Genomic DNA, 16,867 nt, shown 5'->3' on the forward strand with positions numbered 1-16,867 from the left:
AGTTGTAAGATCTGCAGAAGACACTGCAAAACAGTTTGTGAAGACTAGCTTCTAAGGGCAACAGATTGCTTTTGCTTCAAACTGCTACCGTTTGCCCAGAACCTATAACATGTATTTGTCTTAAGGCAGACTGGGCATAACACCAGTTGTGACAATTGCCGTTTTAGGTGCAAGTTACTTGGTAAGGTATGATTAGCAACCTGTAGGTTTTTTTTACCCCTAGTCTGCACAGACTAGGGGTAAAAAACATTTAAACTGGTTTATTCAATGCTCAGTATTGCAGGACACCTAGTTATTGATTGGTGTTTGTATCGTTGAGCAAGTGGTTGTAGGAGCAGAAGTGGTTGCAGGAGTCGAAGCAGAAACAGTTGTTGCCATCGTCGTAGGACTTGCGTTATTTGGTGTTGTGGTGGGAGCAGTTGTACCTGGCGTCGTTGTGCCAATTGGAGGCATTGTAGTTTGCATGGGTGCATATGTATAGGGTATGGAGGATTTCCAAAGAAAGGCTGGTTATGTAGTAGTAAAGATTGTACAGGAATCCTGGAGGGTAGTAAGGATTCGGGTAATATGGGTAAGTTGGCATTTGAGAAGTCATCGTCGGCATTGTGGTGGTCGGCATCGTGGTGGTCGGCACCGTGGTTGGGGCAGCAGCCGTTGTGGTCGGCATGGTTGTGGCTGTAGTAGTCATCCTACTAGTGACAGGTCCAGTAGTAGGTGTGGCAGTGGTAGTGATAACTGGGGCATTTTGAGGGTAGTATGTGTTGGGGAAATATTTTCCAAGGTCCATAACTTTGACCCAGTGTATCAGTTCATACTGTCCTGACTGAGCACACGCACCTGTTACCTTGGCTGCTGTGCTCTCAGTGTTTTGTCTCCCTGTTCCTGCCTGTTGGCGTCAGCTGATAGAGGTGTTATGATTCTATCTTGTTATGCAGCATGTTGATCATTCTCTCTGAACTAGCTAAATACATGGGTCTGGGGTAGAGTTCTTCAGATTTGACGTGGCAACTCTACCGTGAAGTCAGAACCTCTGACTCTGGACTTGTTTTGTGAATTCTCCGGCCAAAGCTCCTAAATAAACCGTCAGTGTTTGACATCAAAGCTCCAGCTCTCCCTGTGTCGTCTTCCTGAGTCGGTGACTCCCACTGCATTGCTACACAGAAGTTTCTCCCACAGCATGGATAGTAGTAAGGATAATAATAGGAATATGGATATCTAAGAGGCATGGTTTGAGGGGGGTCCATAGATGGCGTAACTTGGGTGGTGTCAGGTTGAGCAGTAGTTGTAGCAGCAGTAGTTGTTGGTGGCGGCGTCAACATACTCAAGTAATACATATAGTAATAGAGATAAGGATCGTAGTTGGGCTGTATTAAATTACGCATATGACGCTTCACGCTCCAGGGCTTGATGGAATGGAAGTCTCGTTGGCTGACGAGCAGGCTTCTGGGTAGCAGAAGCCAAACTTTTCAACATGTGGCAGGCATACTTGCCAACCTTGAAATTGGAATAAAAACAATATTGTTAACATGAAAATATGATTTTATGTTTGTTGTTTAGAGTTATTCTAAGGCTTTACTCATTGGGAACTCGGTATGTGATAGAGCACACTGTTGAGATGTCCAATCTGCCTGTTTTACACACTTTGACCAACAGGTGGTTTGATGAAGCGTCATGAGATGAACCCTTTTGCGAACCAATTGGCTGAGGTGTGGCTGGTGGTCTCCCGATAGTAGACGGAGATTGGAGTGAACGTTGACGTGAGTGCGAGATTGAGAGCAGCTGGTGGAATGGCGTCTTTGAGTCCTGGAGAGGAGGATATGGAAAGTTCATCTGAAGGAGAAGGAGGATGGAATGAAGTAAGGAAAAAGACTTCAAGAAAGAAGATAGACATGTCAAGTGACAGTCTTAGTGAATCTGATTCGCAGAATGAATTGAATAAAGTAAAGAAAAGGATTGAGAATGAAGAGTGGAAAGTGATTGTGGAGTTTGGTGAGCAATCCGCAGCTAAGCTACATCCAGTGGCCCTGACTAAAGTGATTCACAAAGAAATTGGATCGATAAAGCAAGCAAGATTTCTGAGCAAAGGACGGATGTTGGTTGAATTGATGAATGCAAAACAACAGGAAAAGTTACTGAAAATGAAGACCCTGAATGAAGTTCGAATTAAATGCCATGTTCCTGGAGCAAATCGGAAAATACTTGGAGTTATCAGTGGAGTTCCCAAAGAAATCGGCATAGAAGAACTCAAGAAAGAAATTAAAGGGGAAAAGTGTCTGTACAGTAGTTAAGCGTCTTCCTACTAGGTATCAGGGTAAGATAGTGGATAGTTTGTCTGTTCTTCTTCAGTTTGAAGAAACAATTCAACAGAAGATAATGATCGGTTGCATGAGCTTTCCAGTAAGATAATTCATCCCTAAACCTCTGCGGTGCTTTAAGTGCCAAAGGTTTGGGCATGTGGCAGACAAGTGCAAAGCAACTAAGCCCAGGTGTCCAAAATGTGCGGGGGAACATGAATATGGTAGTTGTACTGCAGGTGCTAAGGTGAAATGTTGTAACTGCGGTGGGGAACATAGTGCTGCGTATCAGGGCTGTGAAGTGCAGAAAAAGACCAAGGAGGTGCAGAGATACAAAGTGCAAAATAAAGTCTCATATGCTGAAGCAACAGAAAAGGTTTCACTAAACATAGCTAGGAAATCCCAAGTAGCATCAAGTATGTTCTCTTCAAAATATTTTCCCAAACTCCCACAGGCAAATGAAAGCTCCACAAAGTGTTCACATAAATGTGTGATAGGAGAGGATGCATTGATTGTTAATAAGTACACATTTGTGGCCTTTATTGGAAAAGTGGTGAATGTTGCTTTGCAACAAACAAAAAAGAGGTCAAGACTGAAAACAATAGTGGAAGCAGCAGGTGAATTTTTGGGGATAAAGGATATAACCGTTGAAATGATACATGAAATGCTAGCCACCAATAATGATGATTCACAGATTAGTGAGTAGATTAATGGTTTTTCTCCTTCTGCAATGGAATGCTAGAAGCCTTATTGCAAATGGACAAGAATTCAAGACCTATATATATCAGTTAAAAGAAAAAACAGACGTTATTTGTATTCAAGAAACATGGCTGAAGGCTCATTTTGACTTCATAATTGGGGGATATACTGCTATAAGACAAGATAGAAATGATGGAGGGGGATGTGCAATCTTTATCAGAGAAGTAATGTCTTATAATAGGCTAACATTTAAGAACAGCCATGATTTAGAAATAGTGGGTGTAGAAGTTTGGATTAATAAAAGGAACATTTGTGTCCTGAATTTTTATAATCCATGTAATAAACTCAAAATAGAGGAATTAGACAGTCTTTGCCAAGGAAATGAAATAATATGGTGTGGTGATTTTAATGCACATAATACAATGTGGGGAGGGAGATCAACAGATTACAACGGACAGGTGGTGGAGGACTTAATGGAGGCAAAGGAATTAGTTTTTTTAAATAATGGGCAAGGTGAAAGACTCAATTTTAGAGATGGAACAGAGTCTGCGATCGACCTAACTCTTGTAACAAGTGAATTAGCTTCTGGTAGCAGTTGGGAAGTATTGACAAATAACAGTATTGGGAGTGATCATCTTCCGATTATAATCAAGTTTGATATAAATCATGTGGTTGAGCTAGACGGTATCATGAGATGGACTTTTTCTAAAGCAAATTGGGAGAAGTTTGCTAAATTTTGTGATAATTAATTTGATCAGATTGATATGGCAGGAAGTATTGATGAAATAAATGAGCAATTTACTTCAAATATAATTAAAAGCGCTAATCAAACTATTGGGAATAAAACTGGGAAGCTTAGTAAATATCTTAAGATGGTACCGTGGTGGAACAAAGACTGTAATGATGCAATCCGAAACAAAATCAGGCTGCTTGGAAGGCTAAGAAAGACACATTCATTACACAATTTATTAGAATATAAAAAGGCTCAGGCTCAGGTAAGGAACATTGTTAAAGGAGCAAAAAGGGAGTGTTGGAGAGGATTCTGTTCAAGTATTGGGAGAACTACACCATTAGATAAAGTATGGGGAATGGTTAAGAAGATGAGGGGAATAAGACAGCAGAGTAACCTGCCAGTATTAGAGATTGGAGGGGAAGTTGCCACTGGTGCTTTGGAGAGGGCAGAAATTATAGCTAAAAATGTTGTCAAAGTTCATTCTTCGGAAAATTTGACAGAAGAAGGTAAGATCAGGAGGAAGGAAGTGTTAGATGAACATCCTAATGTATATGAAGAAAGACATTCGTCGCAGAGTGTTGTAAATATACCTTTCTCTATTCAAGAGTTGAGAAGAGCTTTAAGTAAATGTAAAATGACTGCTCCTGGGAAAGATAATGTATGTTGTATAATGTTGACCAAATTAAGTGATTTTGCATTAGGAAAGCTGCTGGAGATGTACAATAAGATCTGGGAGAAAGGGAAGCTGCCAATAATATGGAAAGAGTCAGTCATTATTCCTATTAGGAAACCGGGGAAAGATCCAACCAGTCCAGGCGGTTATAGACCTATAGCTCTGACATCACACTTGTGTAAAGTTATGGAAAGAATGATAACAGAAAGGCTGACATACTACATTGAGAAAAATGAACTAATGACTCCTTATCAGAGTGGGTTTAGAAGAGGGCGGAGTACTTTAGATCCACTGCGGAGGTCTGAATCTGTGTCAGACGTCTCTCGGTGCTCTCCTTACGTTCTGTGTCAGTTCTGTGTACAGTAGCTCTGTGCTAGTTCTGCTACAGTGGTTAGTTAGGGTGTGTGCTTAAGTGTGTATTCTGTGATTTGTGACGGCGTCGAACTTGTGCGAGACGCCTCACTATTTTAGCCTTAAGTGCCCATAGCGTGCTACGACTGATAATTTGTGGCGTTCGTTTTGTGTAGCGTTATTGTGAACAGATAGCTGGTTTTAAGAGCCTGTATTTTTGGTTACATCCTCTTTATTTTGAGTTTATTATTAAATTAAACTTCTTACCAAGAACACCTGGTTTCGTGTTTCTTCCCTTTTACCCTAAGCGAGCTGGGGACGTAACCCAAATATGTTACGTCCCCAGCTCGCTTAGGGTAAAAGATTCAGACCTCTCCTGTCTAACTGAGATGCACACACTGTTGTAAGAGTCCCCGGAAGGTGTGGGCAGGGATTGGTGAGTCGGGCCCGACCTGCTCCAATCCAGATCTTCGGTCACGCCTACCGGAGGAGGGACAGGAAACTGCTATCCAATGGCGTCCGGGCAACGGCACATCTCATATAACATACACAGCTGAAAACAATCCCAGACAGGTTAACGAGCAGACAGCAGCAGCATCCGTGACACCCCCCCCCCCTTAAGACACAAACTCACAGTTTTGCTAACCATGCTACTACTAAACCTACCTAATAATTCTGAAGGACTCTAAAAGACTCGAAGGAAATCTCTACACACAATACACATAACGACCAGGGTCGTAACACCCCCCCCCCCCCAACTAAAAATCTAACTTTTCCCCCTAAAGAAAATGTTTGACCTCTCAAGGACTAGCGGACTCTGAAGGACTATAACGGATTCATAAGGACTAATGGACTCTTAAGGTCTAACAAACTCATAAGGACTCATATGGACTCTGAAGGGCTAACGGACTCTGAAGGACTAACGGACTCATAAGGACTAAGGGACTCTTAAGGACTAACAAACTCATAAGGACTCATATGGACTCTGAAGGGCTAACGGACTCTGAAGGACTAACGGACTCATAAGGACTAACGGACTCTTAAGGACTAACAAACTCATAAGGACTCATATGGACTCTGAAGGGCTAACGGATTCTGAAAGACTAACGGACTCATATGGACTCTGAAGGGCTAACGGACTCTGAAGGACTAACGGACTCATAAGGACTAACGGACTCATAAGGACTCTAAGGACTCAAAATGTGCCTGACTGCTGCTGCTCTTTGCGTTTCAGCGACAAACAGTAGGCGATGACATGCCCAGGTTTGCGACAGTAAAACACTCTACACCACAATACGGAAAACATTTCTTAAATTCTTCTAACAGAAGCAATTCTCGCAGAGAAGCAAAATCATTCGCTTTACATGTTGTGACCCATTTATCGGACATGCTTCCCTTTTCCCTGCCGAACTCCACATATGTTTGTCAGTCTCACGGAATACCGGAACCAAATAAATATTTCTGCTAATATCAAAGCCAACAGAATTCAAGTTAGTGGAACTGGGTGTCATACCTGCGGGTGGGGCTGGTGCGTGTGTCTGCGCATCCAGCTCCAGTTTCCTTATTTCCAGCTGAAACTGTAGCTGTGCTTGCCCGGCCCGCTCCCTAGCCTCTATCTCAAGACTTGCTATGCGGACTTTAATCCTCACCACATCTTGAGAGCCATCACTTGCCGTGGATAGTGCATCGAATCGAGGAAGTGTACTCGGCGTCTCCCGCTGTGTACCTTCCTCATCCTGCTCTCCCGACGCGCCAGCAGCCAGGGATTCCCCGTCAAGCTCCTGTGTGAACTCTATATGGGCCATGGTACCGTCAGACACAGCCAGCTTTGATTCGCCGGACAACTTAAGGACACCCCCGTTCCACCAACTGATCTATGACCACATTTTTCTTTACCGTGAGACTAAAATGATCTGCGATCTGAAATAAATGGTCTTTTCGACACTTGTCTATTCCTTCAAGCGAAGGACATAATTCAACTGACTCACAGCCAAATAACGCCATTTAACCTAAGCCTACAAATGTACCATCTGATTCGAATTTATCAAATTACCAACCTGATTAGAAATGACGAGCCCCCAAATACGGCCTTCCCAAACTCACATTTAGCCAAATTGAGTGTGAGGGAAGCTGAACGCAAACGATCAAATATTTCACTCGGAGTCTTCAGATGCTCAAGCCAGGTATATGAATAGGCCACAATATCATCCAGATAAACTTCGCAGTTCCCAAACCCACATAAAACCCTGTTCATCAGCCGCTGGAAAGTGGCAGGTGCATTTTTCAATCCAAACGGCATAACCGTGTATTCCAAAAAACAGTCTGGTGTGACAAATGCACTGATTTCAGCAGCACGCTTAGTGTGGGGAACCTGCCAATATCCCTTTAGGAGGTCCAACTTTGTGACATATTTAGTAGAACCCACATGGTCCACACAGTCACCCATCCGTGGAAGCGGGAAGGAATCTGGTTTAGTAACGGCATTTAATTTACGGTAATCGTTACAAAAACGCGGCGTCTTATCCGGCTTAGGGACCAGGAGCGATGGTGATCTCCACGGGCTATTGCTTGGAACGGCGAGAACATGTTCAACGAGATACTTCACTTCCTGACGCATCAATTCTTGCTTAGCCGGGTTGACACGATAGGCATGCTGCTTAATAGGCTTGTGTTCGCCTACCTCAATATCATGAGCCAATACAGTCGTTTGAGTAGGAGTTTCCCCAAACAAACTCGGATAATTTTCAATGAGCCTGCGAATATCAGCCCGGGGCGAGTAAGGCAGATGTTTTAGATGTTCATTAAGATCGGACAATATGGCTGAATTACCGAGGCGCGCACAGGACACAGAAGCGCACCTGTCACTCAGCCCGTCATCACTAGGGCTGTAAGGTGGCTGAGTAACAGACACAGAGGCGATAGGCGGCTGAGTGAGACACACATAAGCCTCATCCCAATACCCCTCCTCGACTCCTCCTTTCCCTCACTCGCGTCCCTTCCTTGCATCTTAGCTCCGCCTCCGTAAGATGCGAGCGAGAGACACGAGGAGGTGACGCGAGGACAGAGGAGTCCTCAGGTATTAATTGGGATGTCCTCGTTCACTCAAACGTAACTCTTAGACGACGTCTGTTAATGATGACATGCGAACAGCTGTATCCCCTCTCATCGGGCTTAACTGAATAACCCCTTAGAACCGGCCCATTTCTGGTTAAATATTTATTTAAATGAATGAATCTTTCTCTTGTTAGTCACGGAATTCAATTTATGATGGGTCCTGCTTTTGTGTTCCGTTTTGGTGTGAAATGTAGCCTACATTTAAATACAAATATAATTATAGTAATGTGAAGCCTTTTAGAAATGAATTGAACATAATAATTCCCACGGAGCTGTGAGCACTTATACATGTATGTGACGCTTTTCCACTCATCTTCCAGTTGTCGGTTTTCCTCTGTTGAAATCGACCAGCTGTGAAGGTGGGGGCACTTGGTGGTGAAAACACTTCCGCGTAGTCTGCTCGCGTGTATCCTCCCTTTCGTCTCCTCCCACACCCCTCCTCTGTGTGCATTTCAGCTATTGGGACATCCTTCAAAATGGCGTGTCTTGATCGATTTCCGGGTTAAGTCCCGGAGGAGGGGAAGAGAGGAGTCGAGGAGGGGTATTGGGATGAGGCTAGAGGCAATAGGCACTACCATCGGAGATTGAGCAGCGCCACTTTCACGATCAACGTACATTTTAAGCATGTTTATGTGACACACCCGAGTTTTCTTTCTACGATCCGGAGTGCGGATCATATAATCCGTTCCACTGAGCTTACGGCCCACGTCATACGGGCCGGAAAACTTTGCTTGAAGGGCCGAACCAATAACGGGTAGCAGAACTAATACCTGGTCACCGATTTCAAACTCCCGCGTAACTGTCTTTTTGTCATACCGGGATTTCATCTTAGACTGAGAGATCCGGAGTGACTCACGGGCCAAATCACAGGCATGATGTAGCCTTTCTTTAAATGAACTGACAAAGTCCAAAATGTTGTCTTTTTTCTTTAACTTATCGGAGAGCCAATTCTCCCTGAACAGACGCAGCGGGCCACGCACAGTGTGGCCAAAAACCAAATCGGCCGGACTGAATCCTAAAGACTCCTGTACTGTCTCTCTTATAGCGAACAATAACAACGGTAAACCCTCATCCCACTCACGATTATTTTCGGTGCAAAATTTGTACGGTGTCCGATATCTAGCTCTGACACGACCTGCGCGAATACTTTGGACATAAAATTCGATCCCTGGTCACTTTGGATGTTTTTTGGGAGGCCAGACGTGGAGAAAAACTTTACCAACGCTTTCACAATAGAGCGAGCCTTTAACGAACGCAGCGGTACCGCCTCCGGTTAACGAGAAGCAGCGCACATCACCGTAAGAATGTATTGATTACCGGATTTTGTTTTAGGTAACGGAACGACATAGTCAATAATAACATGCTCAAAAGGCTCTCCCATGACGGGGATCGGTCTAAGAGGGGCTTTTGGAATCACCTGGTTTGGCTTACCAGACATCTGACAGGTATGGCAGGAACGACAGAATTTAGCAACGTCTGATTTAAATCCAGGCCAGAAAAAATAACGGAGAACCCGCTGGTAAGTTTTCCGGAATCCTAAATGACCGGAGAGAGTATGATCAAGTGTCAAACTCAGCACTTGTAAACGAAACGGCTGTGGAACTACAATTTGGTACCCAGACTCCTGCGTACAACCTGAGCTAGGCGACCAGCGGCGCATCAGAACAGCATCATCAAATACGTAAGACACTGATCTTTCACCCGTTTTGTCATTTTCAAAGGATAGGCAGGACGACAATGTACTGTCAGATTTATGTGCTTTAATCAACTGATCTTTATCCACTGAAAGTCGAAGGGGTTTGTCGTCAGGCTGAAGCTCTATGGAAACAGATATTTTCTCTTGACCCTCTGCCAGTGGGTTCAGTGGATCGGAGGCACTCATAAAAGAGTCACTCAGATCCACTACGTCACCTAGTTTTCGGGACATGGCACGAGTTACAGCACACACAGGGAACAGTTGAACCGAATCCAACGCAGTGGACTCAGACACACATGTGATCATAGCTGGATCATTAACAACTTCGGGTGAAGGAAAAACTTTCTTTCTAGCGAAATCATTACCCAGGATCAGATCAACACCGTTAATTGGTAACTGGGAACGTACAGCCACCTTAACCACACCAGAAATAAATGTGGAAGACAACTGACATTTTTTTTTAAAAGGGCGCACGCAAAACACTTACAGTTGCAAGAAAAAGTATGTGAGCCATTTGGAATTACCTGGATTTCTGCATAAGTTGGTCATAAAATGGAGGAAGCCACTGCTGTCCAGAAAAAACATTGCTGCACGTTTGAAGTTTGCAAAAGAGCACCTGGATGTTCCACAGCACTACTGGCAAAATATTCTGTGGACAGATGAAACCAAAGTTGAGTTGTTTGGAAGGAACACACAACGCTATGTGTGGAGAAAAAAAGGCACAGCACACCAACATCAAAACCTCATCCCAACTGTGAAGTATGGTGGAGGGAGCATCATGGTTTGGGGCTGCTTTGCTGCCTCAGGGCCTGGACAGATTGCCATCATCGAGGGAAAAATGAATTCTCAAGTTTATCAAGACATTTTGCTGGAGAACTTAAGGCCATCTGTCCACCAATTGAAGCTCAACAGAAGATGGGTGATGCAACAGGACAACGACCCAAAGCACAGAAGTAAATGAACAACAGAATGGCTTCAACAGAAGAAAATAGGCCTTCTGGAGTGGCCCAGTCAGAGTCCTGACCTCAACCCAATTGAGAGGCTGTGGCATGACCTCAAGAGAGCGATTCACACCAGACATCCCAAGAATATTGCTGAACTGAAACAGTTTTGTAAAGAGGAATGGTCCAAAATTCCTCCTGACCGTTGTGCAGGTCTGATATGCAACTATAGCAAACGTTTGGTTGAGGTTATTGCTGCCAAAGGAGGGTCAACCAGTTATTAAATCCAAGGGTTCAAATACTATTCCACCCTGCACTGTGAATGTTTACATGGTGTGTTCAATAAAAACATAAAAACATATAATTGTTTGTGTGGTTTTAGCTTAAGCAGACTGTGTTTGTCTATTGTTGTGACTTAGATGAAGATCAGAACACATTTTATGACCAATTTATGCAGAAATCCAAAGGGTTCACATACTTTTTCTTGCAACTGTAGTTTAACCCCCCATGCAAAAATATCTGTCCCACTATACGACTGAGCTGAGAACGGCAAGACACCACCACGAATAATCGACTGCTTAGCACCTGTGTCCCTCAGAATTGTGATGGGAATTTGTTTTCCGTCACTTGTCAAAGACACAGAACCCTGCGAAATAAAAGGCTTGAACGCCTCATCAATAGCGCTATCCTCCACGTTTGATGCAACGTTCTTTACAGAGTGCGGTTTGGTATGGATAAAATGTAGAGGGGATGGCGTTTTTCGACCTGCGTACTGCTCTTTCTTTTCTAGGCTAGGGCAGTAGTAATACTCATCCCGCTTTCGTCTCATTAGTATGCATAAAAAGTGACAGGTGCTGTGACAGTGACAGTGATGCTCTCAATAGGGAAGTCACGCTTTGGGAAGAGGTGTTTCATTTCACAGATCCACCTTGATTCTTGTTGTGCTGGCTGAAGGAAGAGGGACGGGGGAGGAAAATTCAGAGGATGAAGAAGCAGAAAAATAACTTGTTTTTGTAAAACGGGCAGCACGTCAGTTTCAAGGAAAAGATGACACCGTGTTTATGCATGACATGCAAAATATCTTGAAGCCCTACAACCACAACAAACAAAATAAAAGGTACAAGTATATTGTGTTAAAAATATGGCAATAAGTCGTAATATTGTATAATGTATTGTTTCATCGAAACAGTGTTAAAATCACAAACTTGCCATTTAGAGTCGCAGTCTTTTACAAAAATTCTGTTTTGTTAAGAGCTACCAAAAACATAGTAAACATCGCAATTATTCCCAAAACAAACTGGGAATGGGGACATCGATAACATATTTTAATGTTTAATTTTCTTCAGGGCTACCGTAGTGCACATTGATGAACACTTTAAAACAAAAATAATGCTTACAAGTGTAAATGAGCCGGATTTTAGTTCTGAGCTAATTTCCATCTGTAGTCCCGTCACATACAGCATATAAGAACATGACATTTATATATATACACAGCAAAAATAAATACATGATATGCAGAAAGAGCATGAGCAGCATACAAGCATTTACCACATGGCAGTACAATGTAGCAGCTATGATTCGGGGACAGAGCCTTCTCTGTGGCAGCCCCGAAGCTCTGGAACTCCCTCCCCCAAGACCTCCGTGAGTCTGATTCCCTCACCCTGTTCCAGTCCCGTCTCAAAACCCACCTCTTCAACTCTGCTTATCCTTAAACCCGCCCCTCCCCCCTCTGAACCAACATCCTCCTGACTGCTTTTCTGTTTTTGTTTTGTTTTTTGTTTGTGTTTTTGTTCTTGTTTTGTTTTTCGACCTGACTCATAATGTAAAGCGTCTTTGGGTCTAGAAAAGCGCTATATAAATCCCATTTATTATTATTATTATTATGATATATAAAGTGCAAGATAAGATAAAAGCGCTAGTTAAAGTGCAAGAGGAGATACCCCTGTGTTAAAGTGCATTTATTTAGCGGTGATTACACGTCTGTTTGTTGCTCAACCATTCTTTAAATTGACCTTTTAAAACTATTGAGAGTGGGACAATCCCGTATCTCAGTTACTATTCCACAATGAGCTGCCTTTAATGGAGAGGACATTTTGTCAAAAGGTGGTCCGTCTATGGTGGACTTCACAGTCTCCTCTGGTTTCTGACCTAGTGCTGCGTCCATTATGTTTTCTGCAGATGAATTCCACTAAGGGAGGGGGGCCAGCCCATGTAAATATTATTTTTTTAAAAACATACTTTTAAAAGACTTAAAATTGTCAAAAACTCAAGAAATTGTGATTTTCAAGGATGGCACAGTGGTGGTATGACTGTGGCTTTCTGTCAAACACCTGGATAGCTCTCTTGAACAGCTGTTCTATGGGTTTCAGGTGTGTGGCACAAGCAAACGACCAGTTTGTAAAACAGTATTCAATGTGGGATAGAATCATACAGTGGAGGTATGACTTTGCAGCATTGACAGTTAAGAAAAGGTCTAATTTGTTTAAAATGTTGCAAGTTGAATTTAATGGTATTGGATACTTTCTGGATACTGTTTTTGTTGTACTCATACTGTCAATATGCAGATTGTGTTATATAGCTTTAGATAGAATGTTTTTTCTTCCTCTTTGTATAATTTGCATCCACAATCCTTTGCCAGTCGGTGTTTCCACAGTCCTTGCGGTTTTCCAATTGTTCAACTAATTGGGAGCTACTGTAAGCTATTTGTATTTGAGCACATTACTTCCTGCAGTGATTCAGAAAGTATTGTGTTTGGGCTTTTTATTGTGACAGGGAGAACACTACTCAGAGCCAGACATAATTTCATAGAGAAAGCAAGTCTTATAGGGAGCCAATTTAAATGCTAATGTCGTCTTTATTTTACATCCATTCCAAATTTGTGCAATCAACTACTTCATTATGATAAGTTGTCTATAGCCACTTTAAATGCAATCAAATGTATATTTCTAAGTGCTTACAACTTAAAAAATCTTTACATACAAATGACTGTATATTGAATATATTTCTGTACCCAGTGTTGAACAGGACCCAAACCTTTGAGAGATGAAAAAGGACCCATCTGCTTTAATCAACTGCCAAGTAGTCAAGTCTGCATTTGTGTCTGTTCATTTGTAAAACGTGGAATTCGGTTTCTTTTTAGTGGCCAAGGCGGATTTTGGCTTTTTTCTCTTGCCAAGATACTTTTAGACACACTTTGAGGTATGCAAAACCTTAAAACTAGAACACTGATGTCTGGCTTACGCTACAAACTTCATCACCTTTTAACAAGAGAGTAAGTATATAAAACGTTATTTTGTATATTTTACACATCAGCAGAAACAGAGAGAGAGATGGCAGTAAGGGGGGAGACAGTCTCCCCCCACCTTTACAGACACTGTGTTTTAGAGAGAACCCCTCCCCCCTCTGTCTAGTGATAAGATGGCAGGAAGGGGCAGGGCCAGGCACACACACCAAATGGCCTGACAGCCATAGGAAGAGGTAAGGGTGACAGTAAGGGAGTGTGTGCAGACTAACTTTTGACTAGGAAGGTGCTTTTCTTTGTTCTGACACACACACCTTTTTATGCATACTAATGTGATTGAAACATTTTTTATTATACACCATAAGGCGCAATAGTGGGGGCTTTTCAGACCTGTGAATACACATCACCCCCCTCCTATCGACAGATCTCACACCTACTTGGGATATCACACCTACTTGAGATCTCAAACCTCGATCAAAGGGGAGGCGGGACTTAGCTCATTAGCATAAGTAGGGAGAGGTGTGACTTGTCACAGCACCTGTCACTTTTTATGCATACTAATGAGACGAAAGCGGGATGAACATTACTACTTAGGGCAGTCGACGATGTGGTGTCCTTGCTCACGGCAGTAATAGAACTCCCTGTTCTCAGCTGCTTTGGCGCTACCATGGGAAGGAGATTTTACCCTTCTGTCACAGCAAACTGGAAGAAAAAAAAATGTTTGTGAGTTAGCACAAATTCATCTGCCAGTACCACGGCAGCAGCAAGTGACACAATTTTCTGCTCATTCAGATAGGTGACAATTTTCTCAGGCAGTTGATTTTTAAACTCTTCCAAAAGAATGAGCTCACGTATGTCCTCCCTGGACGTGGCTTTGCTAGCTTGACACCACCGATCAAAAAGGCCACCTTTTCCTCTCGCAAATTCCACATAGGTCTGGTTGACACCCTTTTTACCATTCCTAAATTTTTGTCCGTATGCCTCCGGTACTAATTCCTATGCTCGAAGGACTGTGGTCTTAACAATTTCGTAATTGAGGCTCTCCTCAACAGTCAGGGCATTGCAAACTTCCTGAGCTTTACCAACGAATTTGCAATGTAACAACAGAGGCCACACTCTTTTAGGCCACTGTAGCATACCAGTGATGCGTTCAAAGGCATTAAAGTATGTGTCTACCTCCGTTTCCCTGAACGGTGGGACTAATGTTATGTGCCTACTCACATCAAAACTGTCATCATGGGGATTTGTGTGTGGTCTATGGGTAGGTGATGAACTGGAAGGTAGAGCGACTCCCCGCTCTATCTCCAGAGTTTTAACCCGTATATGCATGGCTTCCACCTCCAATTTTTTGTGTCTCAGCTCTATCTCCCTGATGCGCAGAGTCAGCTGTAGCTCCTCTACAGACATCCCAGCTTGGGAAGGCAGGCGTTGGAGCGGGGCGGACAAACCTGCGAGATCATCCACTTCCTGTGTGTGAACTTTCTCCTCAAACACACCCTTTTCGACTAGTTTTGCATACAACAGGTCTTTTAACTCCTGTTTTTTGTAGGCACAAACACATCATAGAACTGTGCAATTAACACTAAATCTGCTACTGTGCAGTTATCTAGTATCTCAATGGAAGGTTCCCGAGTAAACAATTCTAATTGACTCTCCATTTTGAATTCCAATCAGACAAACTGTCAACCAGAAACATAGAATGTACGAGAATAGGAAATAGCCATGCTTACCCGACGACAAGAACAGAAAGACCGGATTAACGAGCCCCCAATTATGTTACACCCAGACCTAGGGGAACCTAGGCGCAGCATAAAATGCACTCTGCCCACTTTTCCCACTCCCAAGAACACGGACGCCAAAACAGAGAAAGCATTTGGTAAATGTATTTACCCAAAATATTTACACACCGGAGTAGCAAAACCACAAAACAAAGAAAGCTTTTAACACAAAATCTTACCTATCAAAGGATAAAAATAAACATAGAAAAATCTTACCTACTCTAATGCAAAAAACAGGAGAAAACGAATTATCCAAAAGAAAAAAGAAAAAGGTTTTCTACACAACACTTGAGAAGGATCGGCATACGGTATAAATAAGCATTCCGTGTAACAGGTCAGACATCACAGCGCAAATGTGTGTTGGGAGTAGGAGAAGTCTAGTCGGAGAGAGACCGAGGAACTGCATGGCTGCAGCTTAAGTGCTCCCCTCTTCTTCAGGTGGACCAATCAGCAGGTTGAAGGTAGCTAATCAGCTTAACGGGCACAACCAGTTGCTCACAAACACACACACACACACACACACACACTCACAGACACAGGAGGGAAAACATTTCCACACACATGACCTAACGACCCAGTGTCGTAACATGTGCCTGGAGTCTGAAGTCAGGAAAGCCCAAGCGAATAAGGTGTGTGTTGTAGCTGTATTCTTTGATGTGAAAAAAGTTTACGATATGATGTGGAAGGAAGGATTATTAATAAAACTGGACATTATGGGTCTGGGAGGTAATGTATATAATTGGATTATGGATTTTTTGTTTGGCCATGCCATCAGAGTCCGAGTTGGCAATTCATATTCTCAAAGGCATGAAGTTGAAAATGGAACCCCGCTGGGGAGTGTCATCAGTCCCCTTTTATTTTCTATCATGATCAATGATATATAATATATACCCAAGTAGGATCTGATATTGGTAAGTCACTTTTTGCAGATGATGGAGCTATTTGGAAAAGGGGCAGACATGTAAAATATATTGTAGCTAAGATTCAGGAAGCCATTATGGAAATTGAAAGCTGGTCTCTGACATGGGGGTTTAGATTGTCGTAGGAAAAAACTGAAACTTTATTTTTTACGAGGAAAAGGATAGGTGAGGAAGTTATAGGTTAAAACTTTATGGACAAGATCTAAAGAAAGTGAAGACATTTACATTTCTGGGAATATGGTTGGACGAGAGAGTCACAGGGAGTACTCACATTGATAAAGTAGTAGATAAATGTCAAAGGGTTTTAAATGTTATGAGGTGCTTGGCAGGCACTAAGTGGGGGGCTGATAAACCTGCTTTGAGGAACGTATACACGGCCTTAATAAGATCAGCCATAGAATACGGACTAATAGTGTATGGTTCAGCT

This window comes from Notothenia rossii, assembly GCF_949606895.1.
Source record: "Notothenia rossii genome assembly, chromosome: 9".
In the NCBI taxonomy this organism is placed as follows: domain Eukaryota; kingdom Metazoa; phylum Chordata; class Actinopteri; order Perciformes; family Nototheniidae; genus Notothenia; species Notothenia rossii.